This window comes from Abramis brama (genome assembly GCF_963993115.1).
Source record: "Abramis brama genome assembly, chromosome: 24".
Taxonomy (NCBI): Eukaryota; Metazoa; Chordata; class Actinopteri; order Cypriniformes; family Leuciscidae; genus Abramis; species Abramis brama.
Window position 1 is genome coordinate 5,962,279 of NC_139986.1, and position 13,689 is coordinate 5,975,967.

At 37.0% G+C, this 13,689-nt stretch overlaps 1 long non-coding RNA gene across 1 annotated transcript; it reads right to left on the reverse strand.

Moving 5' to 3' along the window:
* Positions 1-7,062: 7,062 nt before the first annotated feature.
* Positions 7,063-12,006, reverse strand: LOC311075478. Its single transcript, XR_014604498.1, has 4 exons — positions 11,901-12,006; positions 9,010-11,825; positions 8,219-8,369; positions 7,063-8,136 (listed from the first exon to the last, which is right to left on the reverse strand). It is a non-coding gene; the product is annotated as an uncharacterized lncRNA (long non-coding RNA).
* Positions 12,007-13,689: the final 1,683 nt, after the last annotated feature.

Below are 13,689 nucleotides of genomic sequence, written 5' to 3' on the forward strand. Positions count from 1 at the left end.
AATCTCAGTGCTGCTCTTTTACACTAAATGAAAAGAACATTGTTTTAACACTTAATCTCACAGTATAACAAGCAGCTGTACAAAATATGATATGAAATATGATATGAAATATGTTTTGCCAGTTTATCTCTTAATTCTTTGTATAACTGTATCCACTGTACATCCAACTAACTGGACTGTATTCTTCCTTTTGATTCTAAACTGAGCTCAAATGGCACTGAGAATTGTGTAAGAGCAAAATAAGATACACCAGTGTTTTGCCAGATGAGAAGTTTATTATGTATCATCTTTTACTACTTTAATTCATTTTACTCCAATTCATTTTATAACTGTATCATTTATCTCTTTTAATTTGTTTTATAACTGTCTAAAATTTCCCTTGCTTTTATTTTGTGCTTATTTTCTATGCAAAGCACTTTGAATTGCCATAGTGTGGTAGTTTAATTCCTAGCTATGTAAAGCATTATGAATAATGGTTTTAATTTTCCTTGCTTTAATTTTGTGATTATTTTTATTCCTTTCTATGTAAAGCACTTTGAATTGCTATAGTGTATTAAATGTGCTATATAAATAAACTTGCCTTGCATATATTTTCAAAACAGCTTAACATAAAAGGCATGCGTCTACATTACAAGAGATCAGTTCCTCTAAGATCAGATCAGTGATCTGTTGTCAGAGATACTGTGTCCAAGTATGTATAAAAAAATAAAATAAAAAAAAGTACATATACAAATCACACAGTGAGCTTTACAGTGAGCTTGTCAAAGTAATTTCTACAAGTTGTGAACATGATGATTACAAAATATAGAAAATTTAACAAAACATTTTGTTCTCCATGGAAGTAATATATATATATATATATATATATATATATATATATATATATATATATATATCATACTGGACTGGTAGAGGACATACTTAGAACAATATGTTGAGATAAGTAAATGCCAGAAGTTTTGTTTTTGGTTGAACTATTCCTGGGTGAAAGTTTTACTCTCTACACATTCCCCTGATGTCATTAGTGTGTACTTGAAATCATTGGCCTGTCAACAGCTTGAGAATATTTCAGCAAACTAAAATAGGACAAGCACAGTCACATCTCAAAATAATTGAATACTTGCCATCTGAAAGTGGGCGGAAGGGCAGTCAAAACTTCACGTGGCAGTCATGCTCAGCGTTTCCATTTGTACACAGCTTTAGCACATGATTAAGGGTAATTGGGCCCATCATCAAATCTCCATCAGTGCTTACAAATGAATCTAGATCATGCCATGCAAACACCTCTGGGAAAGAAGGCCTGTATACACAGACTAAATGACTGGGGGCAGTTAAATGTAGGCTGAATTCAAATTGTCTGGTGCATTAGTAAATTGTGAGCTGGCACCATCTGCATGGTGCAGGAAATGGGCCGTCATTCAGTAAATATGGAAAAAGAGTGAGCACAGAGGCATTTTACTGCAATATCAGGATTTGATCAAAGGATCAACCTTTGATTTGAGCCAACAAGAGCGCAGCTACATGGACATCAGTCTAGGTGCTATTTGGCACAACCGCAATGTGGTTTTAGAAAGTAATTTGGTACTGAGAAAATATCTCACAAAACACGATCTATGTGGTAGCAATTTTGATGTTGACCAGGATGTTGATGCATAAACATGAATAACAGGAAGTCCATGAACTGTGGGAACTGAGGTTTCATGCGTTCATGGGTGGAAACTACCCAGATGTGTCCTGAATGCTAATCGCATTATCAGACCCTCATAGTGATGGATCTGCCAGACCAAGCAGATAATGTAATAATAAAATAAATAATGAGTGATGACTCTTTAATTTGGACCTGAAAGATGAGCCCCTGGACATGCTCTATTGATCTCGCTGCCTTGCATGTTTAGCTTAGTACTGTGTCCCCTCTGCCCTCCAAGCGAGTTCCACATGGTAAAGTAATAGTGGTAGGTTGACTCTTATTAGATATGAAGCCTTCTGAGGACGACTTATTTTTAGTCATATCCTTCCCTGCTTTGAAATAGAGGAAGTGGTTTAACTATAGCCCAGAGGATTTCTTAACCATATTGCCAGGACGTTCACTAGGACAGAGTACGCCATTAGAGGACACCTCGGCCAGCCCGTCAACTATTGCAAATGCATTGTGAATATTATAGCAAAAGCTTTGAGGTTCTATGAAAATAATTTGGTAACAGCACAGTCTTCACTTCATTAACATTAGTTAATGTCTTAGTATAATAAATTAACAGTATTGGTCAAAATGTATCTATCTAGGTTTATGGTCATTAAAAAAAAAAAGAAAAAAAGAGTATATATATATATATATATATATATATATATATATATATATATATATATATAAAAAAAACATTTGTAGCATTTCAAGTTGTATAAATAAATGAACATAAGTTCATTCATTATGAACAAACATGCCTGTAAAAATTGTTAATTGTTAGTTTGTGATACTTAGTGCATTAACTAATGCTAACAATTGTAATCGTTTAGTAAAGTGTTACCAGGAGTGAATTATATGAAGTATTGATTATTTTGACAAATACAGAGATTGTGATCTGATGAACATTTAAAATAATATTGCTGCAGTTTAAATATTGTCAGGGAACACCAGACTCTTTATTGTATTTGACAGTGATGAATTAACAGAAAGCAGGCAAGTAATGGCATAGTCAGAATGATGATGAGCAGATGAATATGAAAGAGTCCCTTTTCCCTTTTACTAGGGTGACACCGGAGCAATGATGACTGGAGCGTGATAGTAGAGAGAGCACACACCTCTTCACATGATTATGTTGAGTAAACAGGTACATGTAATACTCCAAAGAGTAACTTGCTGGAGAATCAATAGGCCATCCAATAGGTAAATAAAGCAGATAATTCAACGCATTCTCATCCTTGGACGTCACATACTGACCCTTGTGACATTTCGTCTACATCGAACGCACATGGCACCCTTTAGCGTCAATATGACACGCACAGGATATGGGTAGGTTTAGTTCTGGGGTAGGTTTAGGGTTAGACCGCTAGGAGGCGCCTTCTGGCTCATATCTATCTGCGTCTCATATTGACGATAAAGGGTGCCATGTGCGTTTGATGCAGACGAAATGTCAACAGCGTCAGTACTATGACGCCTTGGGATGAGAACGGGCTGGATAATTCTGTTATCTGTAGTTGAGACCAGACAATGTGTAACTGTGAGGTGTGTGCTCTTATCCTGGTGCAGATTGGAGAGATGATGGGAAACAGGTGTGGGTGATGGCTCAATGAGTACAGGTGATGAACAGGAAGGATGCTGGGAAATGTAGTTTTTGACTAGATGACTGGACTGTTGAAGATGAGCAGATGGAGAGCATAAGTGACATTACCCCCCACCACCGCTCCACGGTTGGCTCATGACGCAAACAAAAATTGAATGGTCCTTGATGACAAAGTGGATGGCCAAACGGAGAGGAAAAACTGAAAGAAACTGTCAGTTTCAACCCTCTGAAGCAAAACGTTGTCACGAATAGCCCAGTAATAGCCCGGATAGTCTGGGCTTAAGAAAGCTGTTGCTACAGTGTTTAATTTTTACCATAATGCTGTTTAAAAAGTAGACATAGTAGTATAATACAATTTTCAGTGATAGACCTACCATTACAATAACTGTCCTGTTAACAACCCTCTGTCGATCTGACTGTCTGTGGGTGGGGATACAAAAATGCGAAAGTATTAACTGTAGTTCTTATGAAAGTTTTCAAAATGCGTCATCCGACTTTTACTGAAAAATAAATGTAAATTTCACAGTCCAGGTAACACAGAGAACAAATAATCATTGCTCATTCACAAATACTACCGACAATACAAAGCTGGTTGAAAATTGGTGAAGTTACACTTTAAGTCTGCCCATCTAAACTATTGATTTAGAAGAAAAAATATTCAAATATTTTAAAAAACAAAAAACAAAATTGCGGCTCTGATAAATTTTTAATAGTAAAAGATTATGAAAAAAACTACTTACATTTTTGTATGTTATAGTCAAATGCTGAAATTTGAACTCTCTGGAGAGAGTTCTTGCTGGTTATTAAGTTTTCTGTCAAACTGTAATTATTGGATCTTCTGTGCTGCTGTCATATTTTCACCAGCTTTAATGCTAATCTCCCTGAATCCTCTCAAGCACTCTATTCATAAAGCAGACTGTCTCCCAGCACCATATGCAACCCTGCAAACATGTCCAGTCTTCGGCATTGCAACCACACTGCTGATTTCCTTAGGCTTTGTAGAAAACATGCAGGCCATTTTTTTTTTAGGTGATTTACTGCAACTTGTCAAACTAGCGCTTGCACAGAAGGCTGGCAAATAGGCAGCACTCTGTTTTTACACAGACAAGGGAACACTGGGGAAAATAAGCTTTAGATGTTGTTAATAGAAGTGCCCTTTAGTGCTAGAAATCTTTTATGATTATAATAACCATGTCACAATATTAAAAGGGAAGAAAAAGCCTTCCATATACATTTCTAAAAGATAATTTTATGAATATATAACATATATGAAACACAGCTCACATAAAATGTACTCTTGTAATTTGAAATTTTATAGTAAAACAGGATATCCAAAATATAAAAAAACATAACTTTATGTTATATATATATATAGGTTGAGACATTGTATTAACTTGTATTAATTGATCAACTTAATGCTATATATATTTTAAATAATGGTGGCTACTGATGATCATTTTCAATAATACCAGGAACATAATAAAACCGTAGATCTGCCCTATCTGCTATTTGCCAGATAAATAGTTGGCCCAGCCTCCAAACTCACACCATTTGTTGAGCTGTTGCCATGCCAGGGTGGTCAGAATGTGCAAACAAACAGAGCAATGTTTTGATAGAGACCAGTCACAGTTACACTTTTTTGGGGGGAAATGAACATACAAATAGCTTGTTTATAGCTGTCACTGCATATTAAGCTGAAATAGAAAGTTAAAAAAAATCACACTTAAGCTTTAAAGAGCTCTGAGGTGTGAAATAGTTCACTGTACCTCTGATTTACATATAATCCTCTATAAACTATATTTACCCCGGCAGCTCTTCTAACCTCCTGAATTGTATTTGCTAAGAAAACCTTGACCATCTGTGGCCTGGTGAAGATAACAGGACAAATGTGCCCAGACTTTGAAATTTACCCTTTGACTTTGCACTGGAGATTAGCACCCTCAATATGGTGGCTCCCCAAGAGGATTGAAGGAGCTTTGAAATCTCAAATGAAGAGTTAGAGGAAGCCCGGCCTGTAATCCTCTTATCTGTAATGCATCGGGTCCTCTCCCCCTCCACACTTATTGCAGAACGACTTCATAACTCTCTGTGTCCTCTCCTCCTTTCTGTCAACATTTGTGTGGAGGTGCAATGGGCCCCTGTAATAGCTGAGAGTATAGGACTGGTGCTTTGGTCTGAGGGGTTGAATACACAACTTTTTTTGTATAATAATAATAATAATAATAATAATTAATTACAATTACAGTATATAGCACTTTTATCAACACTCAAAGTACTTTACATATGGAAGATGATGGCAGCCATAGAGCACAAGAATGCTTACTGTACACCAGGTTAGAGGGGGAGACCGAATGATGAAGCCAATTAGTATATACTATGTGTATGATTCATAGGCCATGAAATGGATTGAGGTCAATGGGCAAGTTTGGTCAGGATGCCAGGGTTAGATCCCTACTTTTTATTTGTTATAACCACAGAGAGTCAGGACCTCGGTTTAAAATCTGAAGTGTGAAAGTTGTGAAAGATGATGTATGCATCACATCACCAGCTGTAGTGCCCTTAATCTCCACCAGAGGGCACTCCTCCCTAGTCATTTAACATTGCACCACAAACTACGTTTCCCATAAACCTTTGCCTGGACTGGTATTGTGTGATTACATCCACCTGTGCATCATTACTTTCTTAACCCGTGTAACACCTCCTTTCTTTTAAATATGTTACTCTGAGGGGGTTCTATAGAGGCAGAATAGTCTCAATTATAATTCACGCAAAAAACATAATTCATACATGTGTAGACAATTTCACATGCATGAAACCTAATACACATACACACAAAAAAAAACTTGTGCGTTTAAAAAAAATATATAATCACAAAAAGCAATTCACATGCGCAAAATAAAATTATATATTCATAAAATACATTTCACAAATGCAAAACACAATTCGTAGATATACAACTGTGCACAAAAACCTTTGAATGTTTAAAATGTACGAGTTTATCCTTGAATGTGAATGTGCAAATCGTCATTCATGTGTGAATCGCCTTGGATTTGTGTGTGTGTGTTCTTGAGACTTTCCTGGCAGCGCTCTCCTACTACACAGATGAGTCGTACTCTTTAGCCAATCAGAATCATGTGAGGGCGGGCCTACCTGCATGTTATGTCATAGGCTAAGCTTTTGACCACAGTTCGTGGCTGAGCAGAGGTATGTGCAGTTGAACGGTTCATTTATGCGTTTACTGATGTTAAAGATGTTCGAGATCAGTTGAAGCAATAGTTTATGACGGCGCCATCTTGGAAAATCTTGGGAAATCCTAACCCCGCCCACCTTCTGACGCAGCGCGCGTCACTCAGCTCGCTCTGCTACTTAGGTTATCTCTGTGTATATTTTAGGCAACGAAATATGTTATAAAACACCATACTAACTCTTTTCGTTTTCATTTAAAGAAATCTTAAACATTATAGCTACACAAATGTAGTTCAGGCAACGCGTATTGATTATATTCACTGCACATAACGTTTGCCTATTTATAAAAAAAACAAAATATAAAACACAAACCTGCCTCTTTTCGTTTTAAATATAATATAAAAATATTAAACATTTTAATATGGTCCAGGCAATATGTGCGTTTGTACTAAACAACAGATTTTGCAGTAAACAACATTACAGATCATATTCGTTGTATTAAAATTTAAAATGACAAAACTCAACCCAGTCTCTTTTTGTTAAATTTCACTTTTATCAATATTAGCCATTATAAAAGTAAAAGGTAAAGTTACAAGAAGCTATACAAATAAAGCAAACAATTCAGTCAAACATACAAAGTCAGCACTCTAGTCTAACCATACAACGGTAAACTTAAATAGCTTATAAAGTTATGAAACTTCCCCTCAGCCAAAACGATTGCCCAGGGACCAAATTATAGATTCACGAGACCAAAAATCGACCGTTAGATATACACAAGATGAATTATATCTCATGTTTAACCACTACAGAGACGCCAGAGACAGCGGCAAACCTCATAATGACAAGCCGAGGAAAGGCTGCTCCAGGCGGGGTACATGAACGCCGAGCGCCCGGTCATCGCGGGATCTCACAACTGGATACAATTTTCATAAATCTTTATAAATAAACCACAGATTTGAGCTTTAAACAACTTCATTCTCGCCTGAAAAACTCTTAAAACTACATTTCATGATACAGAAACAGTAGTATTATATGTCAACTGTATTAAAAAAATGGCGCTTCTTATGTTGTCATTCTCCGTGGCGCTGCCTTGTCAGCTGTCAATCAAGCTGTCAATCAAAGTTAACCACGCCCTTATTGTCATACATTTTATATCTAAATACGATCTAAACTAACGAGTTAGAAAAAAAAAAAATAAAAAAAATCACAGCCCTCATGGTTGTCAGGCACTCGGAACCTAACGAAAAATACAATAAAAGTCCATGGGACCAACCTGTAAAAACATGAATTTATGCTGTGAAAACGGACATTTTAACATGGGGGCTATGGACATTTGCTCCCTTTTGGGACCTTCCTCTAGCGGATTTTCGATGTATTGCAGTTTTTCGCACTTCCGGGTAGGCTTCATTTTTCAGATCAGAATGTTGCCGCTTGGTCCCCACATTATGGTGGCAGCGGTGGGATAATCCAGAAGGGGAGCATTGCTGGGTGAAATGGCACCAAAACGGGCACGTACTGAGCACGTACTGAGACACTAGTGCAAGTAGACCCTGGAGAAGATGGGCAGGACAATGGGGCTAGTGGAGGTGTTGTTGAGCTGATTCCCTCTGAGAGTTCTTCTAAGGACATTGGGGAGCTCAAGGATATGTTATACTATATAAGTGGGTGAAACCTGCAGAAAAGACAATGCAGCAGTTTGCAGAGATTGTCATCTTGGAACAGTTTTTGAGAATGTTGTGTCCTGAGCTACAAACCTGGATTAAAGAGCATGATCCATCTTCTGCTGAGTAGGCCACCAGGCTGGCGGATGTCTTTGTGGCAGCTAGGCGAAGGGCTGAGCCTTGGAGTTTTGCTCGCTGGAAGACCGCAAGGGACAAGACTTCCTCTCGCAAGACAACCTCACTGCTAGAAGTGGGTAACAGGAAAATTAAGTCATTTTATATATAGTTTATTACCAAAGGATTCAGAAACTTTCAAATTAATGAAATGTGTACATCAAATGGGATGTCTTAAATCTTTTAATTGAATATTTTAATTCTGACAAGAACATTTAATAATGCATGCATAGCAGAGCTTTATTCCTAGAGCGTGTACATATAGTCCGCAGGAGACAAATGAATACAGTAACAATGCATCACTTTCAACCTCAAACAACTGTCAAAATGGATGGCTTGCAACATGACTGTTTAGAAAGAATTACAGTAGGAATGGTAAGATCACAGTACTGATTGTCTGCAACTTCATACATCATTGTCTCAGAAATCTGAAACAATAAAACTACATAATATATGCACCTTAAAACAAAAGAGATGTCTCCTATAGATGCACGTCATTACATACATTATCATCAGTTGAATGTGTGGTGGACAGGACATTAAAATGTATCAATACTAAAAATAAATGTGGACTAAACGACAGTTAATAAAGCTTAAACTAAGTTAAACTAAACAGTTAAACTAAAGCTTAAATTAATGCTTCAACTGATCTCGAACTTCTTTAACTTCAGTAAACATAGAAATGAACTGATAAACTGCAGTGCACATACCTCTTCTCAGCCATGAACTGTGGTCGAAAGCTGATGATGTAACATGCAGGTAGGCCCACCCTCACGTGATTCTGATTGGTCGATTGAGAAGCTTAAATCTGATTGGCTAAAGAGGACGACTCATCTGTGTAGCAGGAAAGCGCTGCCAGGAAAGTCTCAAAAACACACACACACACACAAATCCAAGGCGATTCACACATTCAAGGATAAACTCGTACATTTTAAACATTCAAAGGTTTTTGTGCACAGTTGTATATCTACGAATTGTGTTTTGCATTTGTGAAATTCAAATTCAATTCAAATTTATTTGTATAGCGCTTTTCACAATACATATTGTCTCAAAGCAGCTTTACAGAAAGTGCATTTCAGAAATGTACATAGAAAAATACAGTTAGTTAATCATGTATTAATTTAGGGCATAATATATCGCCAGCATTGAGTCGTCTCTTCACAGGCGTCGAGTCGTCTCTTCACGGGTGTTGGGGCATCTGAAGGTTCCATGAGAGGCTGGATACAAACTGGAACTGACAAACTTTATTTACTAGCGTCCCGAGATAATGACAGAAAAGCAGATGGGAAATAATTAGCATAGCTGCTCTTCATAATATTAATAATATGATTCAACTGTAGTATAAAAGGTAGTATTATGCGAACGCTTGGCTAAAGAGATGCGTCTTTAATCTAGTTTTAAACTGGGACAGCGAGTCTGAGCCTCGAACAATATCAGGAAGGCCATTCCACAGTTTAGGAGCTAAATGTGAAAACGCCCTCCCTCCTTTAGTGGACTTAGATATCCTAGGAATGACCAGAAGCCTCGAATTTAGTGATCTTAAAGAGTGCGATGGATTGTAGGGCGATAGAAGTTCCGTTAAATACCCAGGAGCTAAACCATTTAGGGCTTTATAGGTCTGTAGTAATACTTTGTAATTGATACGGAACTTAATAGGTAACCAGTGTAGAGATGATAGAATTGGTGTTATATGATCATATTTCCTAGACCTAGTAAGAACTCTAGCTGCTGCATTTTGGACTAACTGTAGCTTGTTTATTGAAGATGCAGGACAACCAGCTAATAAAGCATTACAGTAATCTAGTCTCGAGGTCATGAATGCATGAACTAACTTTTCTGCATCAGAAACAGATAGCATGTTACGTAGCTTAGCAATGTTTCTAAGGTGGAAAAAGACTGTTCTTGTAAAATATGAAATATGATTTTCGAAAGACAGGTTGCGGTCTAATATAACACCCAGGTCTTTTACTGTAGTGGATAAAGTAACAGGACATCCTTCTAAATTAAAGTTGTATTGTAAGAGGTTTTGTGGGCAGTTTTTTGGGCCAATAAGTAATACCTCTGTTTTATCTGAATTTAATAGCAGAAAATTACACGTCATCCAGTATTTTATATATTTAACACACTGTCAATTAGGATAATTTAGCGTTTTCATCTGGTCATGAAGAAATATATAATTGAGTGTCATCAGCATAACAGTGGAAATTAATTCCATGTTTTCTTATAATATTACCAAGTGGCAGCATATATATTGAGAATAACAGAGGGCCTAACACAGATCCCTGCGGCACTCCATAGTTTACTGACGTTATCTTCGATTTTTCCCCATTTAAACAGACAAAATGGTAGCGGTCTGATAAGTACGATCTAAACCAGCTTAATGCCTGTCCATGAACACCAGTGTAGTTTTGTAGTCGATTTAAGAGTATTTTGTGATCTATAGTGTCGAACGCAGCGCTAAGATCGAGTAAAATTAGTATTGAGATACAGCCTTGGTCAGAAGCTAGAAGTAAATCATTTGTAATTTTAACGAGCGCAGTTTCTGTGCTATGATGCGGCCTGAATCCTGACTGAAATTTTTCATAGATATCATTTTCTTGCAAGAAAGAGCACAATTGAGCAGACACAACTTTTTCTAGTATTTTAGACATAAATGGAAGATTTGAAATGGGTCTGTAATTTGCTAGGTTATTATGATCTAATTGTGGTTTCTTAATGAGCGGTTTTATAACTGCCAGTTTAAATGTTCTAGGAACATGACCTAAAGATAAAGATGAGTTAATAATATTGAGAAGAGGCTCTTCCACTACAGGTAACACTTCTTTCAGTAGTTTAGTGGGTATTGGATCTAATATGTTGTTGGTTTAGATGCAATGATAAATTTATTTAGCTCTTCCTGTCCTATAGTTGTAAAGCGGTGTAGTTGTTCTTGAGGGGCGATAATTGAGGCTGAATCATAAGACACCATTAAAGATTGTACATTTACAATTGTGTTTCTGATGCTTTCTATTTTCTCAGTGAAGAAATTCATCATAAAATGTATTTTATGAATATATAATTTTATTTTACGCATGTGAATTTCTTTTTGTGAATATATATATTTATTTTTTTTCACGCACGTTATGTTTTTTTGTGTGTACGTGAATTAGGTTTAATGTATGTGAAATTGTCTATGCATGTGTGAACCATGTTTTTTGCATGAATTATAATTGAGACTATTCTGCCTCCATAGGGTTCAACAGATTTTTGACATGTACTTAGGGCTGGGCGATATATCGCATGACATTGTCTCTTTGTCTCTTCAATAATGAGTCAATGAGATGAAGTAAACTTATCGTGAATGTCCTGTCTTTTGATAAGTTGAAGTGATGATGAAGATGAAATGAGTTTCAAATCCACAAGGCTATTTGAGTGCGATGTAATGGTTGCAATCCTAAGATCGCAGTCAACGGCGTTCAGTGAATCGTTGCGCCATGTTGGTTAAGGCCATGTGCTGTAGCCTCGTTGCCAGCATAGACTGCACTTTCTAGAAAGAAAGCAAATAGCTAACATCAGTGATCTTATGAAACAAACAACGTCAAGTATACAAATCCATACTCACAGTTGAGCAGAAACTGAAAGAGTTCTCAACAAAGGACTTTAGAGAAGCAAGAAGGTAACGTGAGTTCAACCATTTGATTTTCCTCTACCAAACAAACTGACTTACTCTATGGTAGCCGAGTTTATATGTCCGGTTACCTCCAGGCAAAAGCGCCCTCAAGCTGCTCATGTTGTTACTACATGTGACCCAAATACATCACACTAGACTAGGGCATCAACAAGAGTAGAGTAGCTAAAATACAATAATACAACAAGTAACGTTTTGTCCGTTACACCTGGCATATAAAAGCTGTGTGTCTTTTAGTCAGTCATGGTCATTTGTTGTCTTTGTAAGGATGTAAAGTATGTTTTGCCCTGTGTTCCTAGTGTTCTGGATTTCTTGTTCATATTTGGATCATCTCTTGTTTTCTCCGGATAGGACAACGTAGGTCTTTCTTGAGCTGCCTGTATTACCTCAACTTGACCACAGAGGTCATTCCTCTCTGCTCTACCTGTTCTGCCCTGGCTTCCCTCACCTCAGTCTCCATTTCTGCTTCCACTCCATGGACCTGGCCATCCATCCCTCCCACAGATCCACCTCCGCTCCAATTCCCTCCTGGATTTCTGTTATTGTCTGTTATTGTTTGAGGACTACTCCCTAGACCTTTACCATTGCATCACAAACTATGTTTCCCCATAAACCTTTGCCTGGACTCAGTATTGTGTGATTGCATCCACTTGTGCAACATTAACTTGTTAACCCGGCCTATAAAAGCTGTCTGTCTTTCAGTCAGTCTTGGTCATTAGTTGTCTTTGTGAGGATGCAGCGTATGTTTTGCTCAGTGTTCTGGATTATATCTTGTTTTATTACATTTCTGCTTGCTTTTGGATCCAGTCACTCCTCTTCCTTGGATTGGCTACGTCATTGGCTGTATGATATTTCAGTACATTTAAGTAGTTATATAAATGCTAAATAAAAAAGTTATAATAAATGTAATATGTACAAATATTTATTAATTTAATACTGAATCAGATGCTGAAAACCTTTTGTAAAGACATAGTATTTGCAGACATGGAAATGTTATAACATTTCAGGGAAGAAAGTCGCAAAAAGAGACTAAATAGTTTCTACCTATTTATGTAATGATGTAACCAAATAAGTAGTTTCGTACGGAGTCCCTAAACGGACATGGTGAAGGAAAAAAAATACCGGTGGTGCCGTGACCTCCTCTCATCACTCTGAATAAGGTCACTCACCTACAAGCTGCAATGCCGCTGACAGAGTCAAATTGTTTTTCCCTCATCCATCACTTGCCTTTTTCATCATCTCCCTCCCTTTCCCTTTTTTCTCACTACGTTTTTTCCCAATCTGGTTTTCCCAATCTCTTTTTATGATGAAGCCGCAGGGGGTTCTTAAGATTAAATTAGAGAATTAAATTGACACGTTAACAAATTTCCCCTAGTTCAACATAAAAAGACCCATTATGTGTCATTCTGTTCTTTCTAATTCTAAAGACTGTCTAGAATAACTTAAAAGCAGCAGCAAAGGTGTCCATGTTAAATGCTCTGACACGCACAAAACAATCCCGCATTTTCAATGCTCTTCAATATCTGTTTTATTTCCTTAAAAGCAAAAGAGCTTAAAAAGGAAACTTCTCAATTCTCAGGAAAATAAAACAAGATCAAAGGGGTTCAATTTACTTGAAACAAGCAGCATTAGTTAAAGGATAATTCCGGTATTTAGCACTTTGAGTCTCTTTTCTGGTTTGTTTTGGATGAACTAGAGTGGTGGACACAGAAATTTTGACGAT